Source organism: Diabrotica virgifera, chromosome 10 (assembly GCF_917563875.1).
Source record: "Diabrotica virgifera virgifera chromosome 10, PGI_DIABVI_V3a".
NCBI classification, from domain to species: Eukaryota; Metazoa; Arthropoda; class Insecta; order Coleoptera; family Chrysomelidae; genus Diabrotica; species Diabrotica virgifera.
In genome coordinates, this window is record NC_065452.1 from 84,404,383 (window position 1) to 84,416,983 (window position 12,601).

Consider the following 12,601-nt stretch of genomic DNA (forward strand, 5'->3'; position numbering starts at 1 on the left):
GGTGTTTGTTGACCGTAAAATGTCTTTGAGCAGAGCTTACCTTGGATCAGCAATAAAGCATTTTTTTTTAAATGGAAAAAGCTCACCAAATTAGTCCAATTGATACAGCGGCAGGCGGCAGGTACTAACCACACACAATAACTTCACTTCCTTTTACTTAGAGTTTATCGCGACGGGAACTAACAAGTCTTGTAAAGGTATTACATTACACACAAACAATGTCCGAATGAGCGGCACAACCAACGCGAAAACCAAACCAAAATCCGGGTCGATGTAGACCATCAAATGATGTGAGTTTTTATTGAATCTCACCTCACCGTGGCAAAAAGGGTTTAATTATTACTTTTTGCCTAATTGGACATACGTAAATATTTTTGGACCATACGCATGTCCCCAAAGTAGAGAATCCTTCGATATAAACAAAACAGTGAACTATTAGGAGAACTGGTTCTAATATTTAAATTGGTCTGGTTTTAAAGTTAATAATTAACACGATAGGGAGGGTTGTGCACACGAGAAATAAAAGTGATAAGCGACAAAAACATTTATTAAAAACAACGAGTTTGACAAATAAGCGTCTTAACGATAAATTGTCTTAGTAGCGAAAGAGAGAGAGAGAAAAGAGTCTTTATTATACACATTAAGTACCGTCTTAAAATTTAGCGTGCGAGGGAGTTATTGCGAGCGAGAGAACAACAGAGAAAATAACTAATCGCTTTGGACGCTGAGAAGGGACTGCCGAAATTCCATTCAAATCACTGCATTATTATCTTTGATAGTTTACACTATTCGGCCTGAAAAGGGCCACACACATGTTACATTTCTTTGGCAAAGTGACCTGCTTACCCCGAAGACGATAAAATGCAACCATATGCCTATTTTATAAAACACACAACGGTAACACTTAAGTTTTCAGAGAATTAAATCTTTTAAACACAATACAGATTGTCCCAACAGATTTACAAGAGAGATTTACAAAAATGCAAATTACTTTAACTGTTGTTTTTACAACAATATGTATATACATACCTTATATAGAAAAATCAACCAAATCACTAGTGCCAAACACTGCTCCTCAGAGTCTGCAGGGTGACTGTCTGCTAGGAGGCTGCAACTGTTGTCACGTGAGTTTTTTACACCAATAAAAACACTTATAGAGTTTTAAGAAATGTATCGGTTTATGTACAAGATTATTACTACAATGTATTGATCATTGCTTCATGTATATTACATTAATACAATGATTGCGTTACATCACAACAATGTATCGAGTTATTAATCAAAGTCGAAAACATTGATTTATTGTTACGAAAACATTGATTCAATAAACGAGTTCGTAATTTAATGAACACTGTACATTAGTGCAACGTTTTATATGCATTAATTTAACCACATAATCCTGATGTATAGTTTAATATATGCAATGAACAAATTATTAGTATTATGAAAAAAGTCATTGGATAGATAAAACGATTCATTGGATTAATTATTCTATTCATTATTTTTTTTAATGAATAGAATTACATTGTAATAATGAATATGGTCATTACTTAATGACTACGTATTTTTAGTATTAACGAAATTTTCATTGAATCAATGTAAAAAATGTCAATGATTGGCCTTCATTGGCACCATGTACAATATTTTTTTCAGTGTACAATTTGCACATGCAAAAAATTTCCTAAAAAAATTCTATAAAACAAAATATCCTAAAAAACCTTTATATTTTATCACTATCCTTAACGATTTTTTCTTATACGCAGCTGTTTTGTGCTGAACTGCGCCAAAATCTAAAGCCAGTTATAAGTTGGGTCCAGATGATTGAATATGTTTCCTTGGAAACTTTCTGATCCTCAATTGAACAAAAACAAAGGCAATCTTTATATAAAAAGATCCCAGGACATAATTTGATTCGCATGATAAATATAGGGTCACCGAAATAGTATAAATGCCCTTTTTCTTAAAATATTGGATATGGATTCTTTGCTATAGGATACAGGGTAAGTCTCTAGCGTCAAGTTAAACTGATAATATGCTGTTTTATCAAAATATCTGGTTCTTAGATCATTTTGTAATGCAATAAAGGTTATTTAGTATTATTTAGTGGGATAACATATTTATTTCTAATATACAGTCAAATTTATAAGTAAATAAAAAAATTAAATGACACGTGTGGATTACAATAGAATTTGACACATTAAAAAAATTTTTAAAAAATGATCTTAAGACATTTTTTGCCTTGGCCATTATTTGACATAATATTTTTGTCACCCTAGTTGACTAAGTGACATTATTACTAAACTTATACAGTAAACATATTTAACAATAAAACACAGAAACCTTTGGTTTTTGACTCTTCCGCAAAATTTATTACAATTTATTAGCACCACAGCTGTTTCAGCAGAGCGCTTTTCTCGATGGATGTGTTTTTACTATGAATCTACGCTTTATAGTCTAACTAAATAAGTTGAGGAGGGAAGAGCTCTTTGTCTTAAGTTGGTCATTCAGAATTATATCTATATTTTTTTATTTATTAATTTCCATAGATTCTAATAAAGATAGGTCACAAAGACAGGTAAAGATACATTGGTCATTAAAATAGTGTTGATAATCTAGAAAGAAGTTAATGTGTGTACGTAAAATCTGTTTTTTTTTATATTGAAAGCCCTTTTGTGTTCTGCTATATGTTTGTTAAAGGTTCTGCTAGTTTGACCGATGTAAGTTTTTGGGCAATCACCACATGCAAGTTGTTCTGAAAGCTGTTATTCCTTTCTTTATTATGTATTTGGCTGTTTTAGTTGATATATTGCTTGTATATGAGGCGCTCAGAGCAACAGTGGGCTAACCCACATCACACAATTTTACCAAAACGCTTTTACTACATTAAATTTATGCATTAGTTAAGTATTTTCAGATGCAGCTTGGCTCCAGCAACTATTGGTTGATCTACTCTGCATCTGAAAATATTTAAATAAGGGATAACTTTAATGTAATTAAAGCGTTTTGATAAAATTGTAGGATGTGGGTTATGCCACTGTTGCTCTGAGCGCCTCATATGTAATCGAGCAGAAGGTACTGGGTTTTTTCTCTGGTGGTTGAAAGATTAATTTCAGGGCTTTCTTATGTAGTTTTTGGTTTAAAATTTTGTTTGTTTGTTCGCTATATCCATTGGTTACAGCTATTTGCTTAATGATATTTAATTATATCTCGAAGTATTTTTTGACATGGGAATTTCCGTTAATCTATGTAACATCCTATAGTAGGCTGATAATTTATGTTATCCAGAATGGTAAAATTAAATTTGTATAGTTGTGTTAGTATGGGTAAGTTTATGAAATATAAGGAACCCATGTCTGTTTTCAAGTCTCATAATTTTAAAATTTATGGATGGATTATGATCTGTTTCTATTGTAAATTAAATATGACTGTAATGAATTAAATTAAGATAAGGATTGGTCAAGTTACGTGCTAGTTTTTGTAAATCATATTAGTATATCATCCACGTATCTCCACCAGTATAAAAACTGTTTGAATATGGGATGTTTTGAAATATTTGTTTCTAGACGATCCATAAAAATATCTGATAGTAATGGGCTCAGCTTAGAGGATTGCCTATGGTAAGTCTTTTACGTGGCTTTCCATTCCTCTTTGTGCTGTAGCATCTTAAATTTTCATGTCTGTTAGGAATTTTTAATTAATTTAATATATTTTATATATCCAATATAAATTCCAACTAAAAGCGGAAATACACCATTCAATTCGGTTGAACAATGTGAATGATTCAATTTCATTGTTTAATCAAATTGAAAAGCATACATATCATGCACGCTTAAATTATTATTTTTTTCATTTCAAAATATCGGCAAATGAAATCGTGTGGGTCGGTATTCTACGAAAGTACGAAACTCACACAGCGCAAGTCAAAATGAGATAAACTTCCCAGTTGTATAAGGAAGTTGAACAAAAGTAGAAATTGTCTCAACGTTCAATTTTGTTGAACGCTTTTATTGAATTGCCAAATACATGGTTAATTTTGGTTGAATCATCCACATTGTTCAACCGAATTGAATCGTGTATTTCCCCTTTCTCACTTTTTGAACTGAAACAATAATATCATGCCCTATTTGTTGTCATATAAGTACCGGTTCAAGTTAAAAAAAAAATCAAGCGTCGCTGTACAGGTCAAGGAACATGTTTTATGCCTTGCATGTTTTCTAATTTAAAAATAAATTTGTAATACTTCTCCCTACATGAATAATGTCAGTCACCAGCAAATTAGTTCATGTTGTGAAGCCACTACCGGCGAAAAAATTTTCGATTCGGTTTCTTTGCGGATTTCTGTTCAAAAATGTTCCCTTTAACAATAGCGCCGGGCGAAATTTTTTGACAGAAATTGTTTGGACCATTTATAACAAATTTTTTGACAGAAATAGTTTGGACAATTTATAACAAATTCAAGAGATTTTTTGACCGAAAAATATGTTTTAACGTTTTTGGGCAATTCTAAATAAAAAAGGGTTCTTGTTATTTTTCTCAAAAGTTGACAGTTTTCGAGTTATAAGCGATTTAAAATCTGAAAGAGGCGAAAATACGCATTTCCAGACTTCCAAGTGCCAAAATTGATGTTTAGGCATAAGCCAATGAGTAGTAGGGACTTATTTCAATGTGGACCGTTGTTTTTTAATTGTTACCAATTGTTGCAATTGTTTAATGTATACCGTTGTTTAATTGTTGAACGCGCTTTGTTATGCGCGTTCACTCGACAAGGAGCTTAGCGTCACACTCTATGGTGCATCTCTGTCACATTATATGATTGGCGTATTTAATTATCATATTGCTAATAATTAATTGTGTAAATAATTAGATTATTAAAAAACTATTATTAATAATTAATTATAAAATTTTAATCAATGTCAAGTATTTGTTGGAAATTTTTTGCATAAGTACGTATAATAGGTATGTATAAGTGCGACAGAAATGCATCATATAGTGCTACGCACCGCGGCGCGGCTTTTTAGAAGTCAAATGGACGCGCATAATTAACAATTAAAAACAACGGTTTACATTGAAATAAGCCCCGATTACTCATCAGAATTTTGAACCTAAATGTTTAAATTTGAATTTAGAAACTTGGCAAACTCTTCTTTTACTTATAGTGCCGTGCACCTATAGTGCGTTGGCGAATTATCTTATTTAATTTTTTTTAATTCTACTAATAGATTTATAATGTATATGTTACGGTAAGTATGATTAAATGACAATTATTACCGGCTACTATTAATACAACGCGAATAGCTAGGTAAAAGTAATAAATATAAAGGAATTAGTCACATCGATCACTTTGCAGGGCAGCAGTCAACAAAGTCAGAATAGCCATGTTAGTGTCCAACATCCGTAACGGATAGGCACCATAAGAAGTCACATCGACCGGTAATTATTAATAAATCCCATATTAAAATGGTAAATGTGATAAATTGTATAACGTTAAGTGCGTAAAAGCTTGCGGAGTGGATAGAGGTGTACTAAAAAAATCCACAAGGAAATAATTTTCCTGTAGCTGGCTATATGTAAGTACCACCAATCACAAATAATTTTAATTGAAAAATCCTTTATAAAAGGTATAACATCCACCACTGACCACCTATATTGTGTAACACAGTTAATAGACAAACAAATAGCCTACAATTAAGTACTGCATTTAGTGTACATAGGCTTAAAAAAAGCATACGATACTGTACCATAAAGTAAACTTTGGGAAGCCCTCGAAAAATCTAACATCAGTATGAACCTCACTAAAGCTGTAAAAAATCTATACCACCATAATATAGCAAAAGTTAAGCTAGGCAAGGAAATCTCGTCAGGATTTGAAGTGAATAAGGGTCTTAAACAAGGCTGCTGTCTATCGCCGACACTATTTAAAATATATTTAGAGCAAGTTTTGAAATCATGGAAAACGAAATATAAGAATATGGGTATACCGCTAAATGATGATAACATGCCATACACTCTATGTTTTGCGGATGATTAGATTCTTACGGCCCAGGATTATCACGATATTGAATATATGACCCGAAAAATCATAGAAGAGTACCGGAACTGGGGTTTAGAAGTGAATACCAAGAAAACGAAATATATCTGCGTTGGAGGTATACAGCAGGATCTAGCGTTGGAAAATGAAATAACTATTAATCACTGTCAGGAATATAAATGCTTGGGTCTTAAAATTACACAAGATGGAACATTGGACAAGAATATCCAAGAAAGGTACACACAAGGAAGGAAAGCTATCGCATTATTGAACAAAATCCTATGGGACCAAAGTATCTCAAGAAAATAAACATACATCTATAACAGCATTGTTAAAAGCATTATAACATACAGCAGCGAAGTTTGGCCACTTAAAGAAAAATCCGAAAATATGCTCAGAACAACTGAAATGGACTTCTGGAGAAGATATGCTGGTATATTAAGAATACAAAAATCAGAAATACAAGAATATTGGAGAAAATGGATGTAAAGCATACAATAATGGACGATATAAAAACAAAGCAACTAATCCATAGGGAAATCAGAGAAAGAGGCTTGAACGAAGACATGTGCTACGATCGAGAGCAATGGCGATTGGGAATCGGAAGACGTCGTAGAACGTTATGAACCGATTATATATATATATATATATATATATATATATATATATATATATATATATATATATATATATATATATATATATACCATTTATTAAAATCCATTTAAGGGCTACATCAATCAAAGAACGTCTTCGATGTATAAAATATCACCATCAGTGTTTAAAACTGGTGGATCACTTGTTGAGACACCAAAATATCTTTTATGTTAGAGTGCCTGTCCGTTCCGAAAGTTGTCGATCATTCTGACTATGATGATTTCGTTGGTTGCTATACGGAATAGTTGTGTTGAGGTCTTTCTATACCATACTCTCAGGTTAGCAAGCCAGAATACTCTTCTTCGTCCTGGCGCCCTTTTCCTTTAATTTTACCTTGCAAAATGCATTGGAGTATCTCGTATCTGCCTTGATTTCTCATTATATGTCCCAAATACTTACGGCCCTTCACGAAGTTTACCAAATCTGCAGTTGTGTTCATCCTCCGTAGCACTTCTTCATTGGTGACTTTGTCTGTCCATGGTATCTTCAGGATCCTTCTGTCCAACCATAGCTCAAAAGCCTGAAGTTTTGATAGAGTTTCCAACTTCAATGTCCACGTTTCTACTCCGTATAGAAGCACTGAGTACACGTAACATTTAAGGAGCCTTATTTTTGTTTCTAGGGTGAGGTCATGGCTCTTGAAGAGAGAGCTCATAGTCAAGAATGCACTTTTTGCCTTTTCGATGCGACATAAGAATCTCTTGGGTATTATCCCACGACTCGTTGATTACAGTTCCCAAGTAATTGTATTGTGAGACACGTTCAATTCTCATTTGGTTCACATACAAATTTGTTTCCGTTATGTTTTCCTTGCTGATGATCATTAGCTTGGTTTTGCCGGTGTTTATATCCAGTCCATATGTTCTACTTTTTTAACTTATTTTGTTCATTAAGTTTTGCCTTCCTTCTATGGTAATGAAAAATACTATTTTATTATCTACATACCACAGGTTACTTAGCTTGACTCCATTTATTGAGATGGCTTCATCAATATCTTTTAGAGCCTTTTCAAAAATGTGCTCTGAGTACATATTGGATATCAGCGGTGAAATTATGCAACCCTGTCTCACTCCCCTAAAGATTTTGACCAGAGATGTATCCATCTATTCGGAGTACCGCTGATTAATTCCAACACAGGTCAGCTATTATTTTTAGGTCTCTTCCGTCAATCCCTATCCTCTTCAGCACTTCCATCATTTACTGCAGAGTATAGACCCTTTAAATCGTATAAAAATTGGTTACATTAACATAGTTACTTAAACGATGGATAAAAATTATAAAGAATTAGGCCCTTGGGCATGGCATGACTCCCCCATCACGTGGGTTGCTTAACATGTGGAACATGAGGAATGTTGGATGGCACATAAACAGTTACGAATGCGAGAATACGAGTCTGTTATTACTTATTACTTGTCTACTTAGGTATTTTGATTAATAAGTTCTGTTTAAGCGTTAATAAACTTTATCGTCATATTTCATGAATAAACAATAGCAAAGCCCAAAATGCGTTTTTATTACATTAACCAACATTGTTAGGAAAGTATTACTAATAGCCGGTAGATCTAATTATAAAGGCATTATTAATCACATTGACCAACTGTTACGGTTACTATTAATATTTACAGGTAATTATTAATACAGACCAGACTTATCACATTGACCGTAACATATATATGTGAAAACTAATGTGAAACATAATATTGTGTACATGTATTTATAAATAAATATTTTGAATCAGACGTCTGTCTTTTGTGGCATGCAAAAGTTCGCCAGTGTTAGTTATGGCTGTCCAGTCCTTTATATTTCGCAACCACAACATATGTTTGCGACCTACTCCTATCTTGCCCTCAATCTTTCCTTGGATCATTAGTTGAGGGATTGCGTATTTTTATCCACTCAGGATATGGCCCAGGTATCCAATATTTCGTGCCTTGATCAATTTGAGCAATTCTCTCTCAGTATTTGCTTTTCTTAAGACTTCCTCGTTTCACACCCTATCTGTCCAAGTTATGCGGAACAATCTTCGCAAGGTCCACATTTCGAAGGCCTCCATCTTATTAATGGAAAATATTTTCAACGTCCATGTCTAGATACCGTATAACAATATAGCCCATACATAGCACTTAACCATTCTGTAACGGAGATTGAAGAAAAGATTGCGGTTAAAAAGTAGCGGTTTAAATTTAATAACAGCTTGTCTTGCTTGTTCGGTACGGCACTTTATTTCTTGTTGAGGATCCCATTGGTCATTCACTATTATTCCCAAGTATTTGAATGTTTTCACTTGTTCTATTGGAGCACTATCTACTTGCAGTTGTACTCTTAAAAGTGCTACCTTTCTTATTGCCATGCATTTAGTTTTTCCCATTTATCTTCAAGCCATATGTTTTTCCTGAGGTATTTATTTTATTTAGTGCATTTATAACTGCATAATCATGTTCGTTATCTGTGATGATCGCGGTGTCGTCGTCGTAATGAATGTTATTTATCGGGTACCCGTTGACCTTTTTACCACAGTCAGTGCCTTCAAGTTCCTCTGCAAAAACTTTCTCCACATAGAGGTTGAAACAGGAGACAAAATACACCCATGTCGCACCCCTCTTAAAACTAGCAACCCCAAAAATAATATGAATTTTCAAACTTCGAAAATGCGTATTTTCGCATTTTCCAGATTTTAAATCGCTTATAATCTGTAAAAGTATTAGTACATTTGGATGTTGAGAGGTGAATCATATTTTTTGCAGAAATTGCTTGAAAATAACTCATATAATAATATTTGAGTTATCCTCTCACTCAAAAAGGTCCGGAACATTGTTTAAATAATCAAAATGTCAAAAAATGAAGGAAAATTCGATTTTTTCTTGGTTTTTTGATTATAACTTTAAAAGTATTCATTATCGAGAAAAGTTGTACCAACATAAAAGTTGCGTAACTAAATTTTCTACAATATAGGATTAACTGAATATTTTAAAACTTGTCACCCTTGTTGCAAAATAGCAATAATTTCGAAAAAACCATAAAAAGACAAGTATTCGCATTTTACGTTTTTCAACCATTTATACTAAACTTAGGACCTTCATATTTCAGCCAGAAAAACTTTATGATATGATAAAACAATACTGTAAATTTCATTAAGATCGGTTTAATACCTTTTGCAAAATAAATTTTGCAATCCAGCTTTCGCAAAAAAATTCATTTTTTCAAAATGTTTCAGCACTGAAAATAAAGCAGACAGCAAGTTGAATTTTTTTACATATAAAAGAATACTGTACCTTTCATTTGCAATTCGCAAAATTAAAATCGGTTAACTACCACGGCGTCAGGATTTTTTTTAAATAAACATTAATTTTTGGTGCCACGCGCAGGACAACGGATACGTTCTCTCTGATTGGGCATTCCAATGTCCTTCGATAATGATTGATAAATTTTAATTTTTAGTACATTTCGAAATAAATAAATAAATTTATAATCAACTATTTTCAATGGGAAATAAGCCACAATTTTACCAAAAAAAAATGATTTTATTAACGTTTCTAAGCCCAAATAGGGTTTCGTTGTCAAAATACAAAATCATTTTTTTGGTAAAATTGTGGCTTATTTCCCATTGAAAATAGTTGATTATAAAAATGCCACAAGGAAATAGCTTCAAAACAACATAAATAAATTTGTTTATTGCAAAATAAAATCACATACAGTCCTTTGAAATAACACTTTTTTAGCAAAAACTTTCTTTGTTCATATATTTTAACTTAAAATAAAAGTGTATTATTTTTAAACATATGCAATTGTTTAAACAATTTTTCACAAACAATAGTCAAATTAGTTTGATTTTTGTGAAATTAAAATATGAACATACAACAAAATATAGAGTAAGAAAATAATATATTAGATAATGATTGGAAGACATTTTGGTGGAAATCAACTTGTGTAAATCGAACACCGCTGTCCTGCGCGAAGCACCAAAAATTAATGTTTATTTAAAAAAAATCTTGACGCCGTGGTAGTTAACCGATTTTAATTTTTCAAATTATAAATGAAATGTACATTATTCTTTTATTTGTAAAAAAAATTAACTTGCTATCTGCTTTATTTTCAATCCTGCAACATTTTGAAAAAATGAATTTTTTTTGCGAAAGCTGGATTTCAAAATTTATTTTGCAAAATCTATTTAACCGATCTTAACTAAATTTATAGTATTGTTTTATCATATCATAAAGTTTTTCTGGGTGAAATATGAAGGTCCTAAGTGTATCATAAACGGTTGAAAAACGTAAAATGCGAATACTTGTTTATGTTTTTTTTTCGCAATTATTGCTATTTTGCAACAATAGTAACAATTTTAAAAAATATAACCAATCTTATGTTGTAGTAAATGTGATTTCGCAACTTTTATTTAAGTGCCACTTTTCGAGGCAGTGAATACTTTTAAAGTTATAATCAAAAAACGAAGAAAAAATCGACTTTTCCTTCATTTTTTTGACATTTTGATTATTTAAGCAATGTTCCGGACCTTTTTGAGACAGAGAATAACTCAAATATTATTATATCAGTTATTTTCAAGCAATTTCTGCAAAAAAATATGATTCATCTCTCAATATCCAAATGTACTAAAATTTTTTTGCAGATGCGCCCTGGTCTATTAATAGTTTTCGAATTATAAGCGATTTAAAATCTGGAAAATGCGATAATACGCATTTTCGAGGTTTGAAAATTCATATTATTTTTGAGGTTGCTAGTTTTAAGAGGGGTCCGACATTATTATTATATAGGTTAATTCCAAGCAATTTCTGCAAAAAAATTAGAATCACCTCTCAACCTTCATCTCAAAACAGATCCGCCCTGGACTATAACTTCTCAGAAAAATAACGAGACATTTTTTATTTAGAATGACGTTAAAAATCTAAAGTTCCGGAGCAAAAATCGCGATCTTTTGAGTTTGCTTAAAAAATTGTTTAACCAATTTCTTCCCAAAAATTTCTGATTTCTTTGAAAGGGATATTGTTGAACAGAAATCCGCAAAGAAACCGAATCAGAAAATTTTTCAAACGGGAGCGGCCTCACTATACGGACTATATTGCAGTTTATGAAACTCTATTTTTTCTAAACTTTTCACGGTAGAGTGACCCTGTATTTACTAAACGTTGCAATCGGACAAAGGTACAGCTTGAGCTGCCACTATTTGAGAAATATTGATACAATCATTTAGAGCGCGGTGTGATTTATGAAGTTTTATTTTTACATCTCTCTTTGTATCTGCTTCGGTTTTCTCATAATTAGAACAATGCTGTTTCCCCTTGAAGTATTTGTGACTGGAAATATATTAAAGTTGTTCCCTCTTTCACATTCATTTTGAAGAAACCGAGTCCGGAGACTTAAGTGATTAAACCACGACAAGCCCAAGATTAATATACATCATTATCGAGATCATTAAACATATTTGGAGTTATAAGGGATATATTACCAGATTTTTATGTCTCCTACAAATTAATTAACCAATTTTCTCTGAGCTTATTTGTTATAGTAATGGATGGGGTGCTTTCCTGGAAATACATCACGTGTTATTATTAGATATAATGGCCACGGATCATTTTTAATTACACTTTGTATCACGTGCTCTTATATCTTTATTCTAACAGACTGTTTTTCGTCAGGTTTTTCGACGTTATTCGGAACTCCTGTTTATTCCTTGTGAAAAAGTGATTTAAACAGCTAGCAGGTAAACATACATTATATGATAAAGATTATTTAACGAGGCTCAAGACTAAATATTATACTTACATTTTATTGCACCTTAAACAACCGGTTTCGAACTCTAAACTTTGCTGCTCATCATACTTAAATGCTAAAAATTACAAATTGCAACTTTTAAGCTTTACAATTTGTAACTATTAGCATTTACTTACCTTTTCTGGAGGC